This window comes from Candoia aspera, chromosome 1 (genome assembly GCF_035149785.1).
Source record: "Candoia aspera isolate rCanAsp1 chromosome 1, rCanAsp1.hap2, whole genome shotgun sequence".
NCBI classification, from domain to species: domain Eukaryota; kingdom Metazoa; phylum Chordata; class Lepidosauria; order Squamata; family Boidae; genus Candoia; species Candoia aspera.
The window spans coordinates 102,063,996-102,066,467 of record NC_086153.1 but is presented as its reverse complement, the minus strand read 5'-3'; the positions used below and the strand labels follow the sequence as shown (position 1 = coordinate 102,066,467).

Below are 2,472 nucleotides of genomic sequence, written 5' to 3'. Positions count from 1 at the left end.
TATGATGAAGGTGAAAGAAGAAAGTGCAAAAGCTGGCTTGCAGCTATACCTCAAAAAAACCAAGATTATGGCAACCAGCTTGATTGATAACTGGCAAATAGAGGGAGAAAATGTAGAAGCAGTGAAAAACTTTGTATTCCTAGGTGCAAAGATTACTGCAGATGCTGAGTGCAGTCAGGAAATCAGAAGACGCTTAATCCTTGGGAGAAGAGCAATGACAAATCTCGATAAAATAGTTAAGAGCAGAGACATCACACTGACAACAAAGGCCCGCATAGTTAAAGCAATGGTGTTCCCTGTAGTAACATATGGCTGCGAGAGCTGGACCATAAGGAAGGCTGAGAGAAGGAAGATCGATGCTTTTGAAGTGTGGTGTTGGAGGAAAATTCTGAGAGTGCCTTGGACTGCAAGAAGATCAAACCAGTCCATCCTCCAGGAAATTAAGCCAGACTGCTCACTTGAGGGAATGATATTAAAGGCAAAACTGAAATACTTTGGCCACATAATGAGAAGACAGGACAGCCTGGAGAAGATGTTGATGCTAGGGAGAGTGGGAGGCAAAAGGAAGAGGGGCCGACCAAGGGCAAGATGGATGGACGATATTCTAGAGGTGACGGACTTGTCCCTGGGGGAGCTGGGGGTGTTGACAACCGACAGGAAGCTCTGGCGTGGGCTGGTCCATGAAGTCACGAAGAGTCAGAAGCGACTAAACGAATAAACAACAAACACATGGAGACAATCCAAGCTTTTTCATGTGGTACCTGACTCTCCAATTTGTACTTGAATTCCTAGTCAGGATATTGTTGCAGCTCATGCTATACCTCACCTGTGCCCTTTTTAGCAATTCTGGTTCATGTTTAAAACATGATTGTTCAAGTACTTTAAAATTAAGGGGAACAAATTTGGTCTACAAAAATCTCGATGATCACTAGCAGGCAAGACATTTTCTCCTTGCAGCCCAGATATGGTAATAGCCCTATATAAAATGCTTTGTTATGGTCTCAAAGCTTACTGGATATCCAGATGACTTGAAATAAAGTACTTTAGGCTGTCTTCCAAAGTACTACACATACTTATAGGACTTACTTCCATGGAGACATGCAGATTGCATCCAATTTTATTTCTTATTTAAGACAGAGCTTACTGTCTCTTATCATGACCTTCTTGGCTTCCTTTCCTACATCTTAATGGAAGAGCATTAAATTACTCTCTGTTAGATGTACACCATGATATTTATTAGAGAAGGAAAAAACACATTTTGTATTATGTGTCAGTCCTGAAAACTATTTATTTGAATGCTGATCTGAAGACCAAGTTAGCAAACTGGGCTACAGAACTGTCCATATGAAAACACTGAAATTCTTTCTGAATTCCTTTTACCCAAATCTAACAAAAGCCAGTCTGATTCCAGGCTGTTGGACTTTGGTCCTGAGAAATTGGAGGCTACATTCTTACTCGGAGATATAAGGGAATGCTTTGGACCAGACGTTTCCTGAGCAGAGCTGCCCATAATAATAGATAAAGAGAGACAGCTTTCACATTCAGTAGTTGCAGGCAAATGCAACACAGTGGCAACAGCTGCCCATGCCAAGTCACCTGCTTCTCCTGTTAAACTGCCAGCTGTCCTCAGAATTTATTTAGTTAGTTAGTTCTCAAATTTATATAGCTGCCTATCAGCAAAAGTGACTCTGAATGGTGTACAATCAAATAAAACAATACCACAAATAATGCAGTCGCGTTTCCCACATTTGGAGAAATCACAGTGGTCAGCACACCTGGAGTGAAATGGATGAGCCTCACCCTGGGAAAACCTCCTTTATGATCAAGGTATCTCCCTGCCAGGTGAGTATAAGAATACTGAAACCACTAGTATCTAAACAAGAATCAATTGCCAGTCACAATGGCATTTGTATGCAGAAGATAGTGGTGATGATCACCATGTTGCCCTTTAATTAATGTATCAAAATGTATTGGATTGGCTCCCAATACACTTCCCTAATTATACAATGAGGTATTAGTGATTCACAGTCATGTTATTATATTTATATTCCAGCTTTCCTCCAAGAGTTCAAGGTGGTATAAATGACAGGCCTTTCTCCTTTTCTCCTCCTAATAGGAAGATCCCTACAATACTGGGCTAAGAGATTGTGATTGGCTGAAAGGGCAGCTTGTGTCTCCCTTGTCCAAGTCTAACATTTTAGCCACTACACCACAGTGGCTTAGATCAGTTGCCTAAATGCTGGAGAGATTGCAATGAGTGTGGTCCATTATTTCATATATGGTAAGTGTGGTTTAACTCTGGAATTCAGTTTTTGAAAACTGGGAATAACCTTGAATGCAGGAATGAATCCTGCAGACAGTTCAGTTCAGAATTTAACACAAAGCAAGCAGAGGAGTATTCAGAGGTAGATTTATGGTTCAATTGGTTTCATTCATAATATATGCAAACAGTTGTTGGGCATCTTTCAGTTA

The 2,472-nt window shown here is 40.7% G+C and overlaps 1 non-coding gene across 1 annotated transcript; it reads right to left on the bottom strand.

The window, feature by feature from the left end:
• Window positions 1-1,692: 1,692 nt before the first annotated feature.
• On the bottom strand, window positions 1,693-1,850 carry LOC134488724 (U1 spliceosomal RNA). The gene has a single exon (XR_010067040.1). It is a non-coding gene; the product is annotated as a U1 spliceosomal RNA (small nuclear RNA).
• Between the last annotated feature and the right edge of the window lie 622 nt (window positions 1,851-2,472).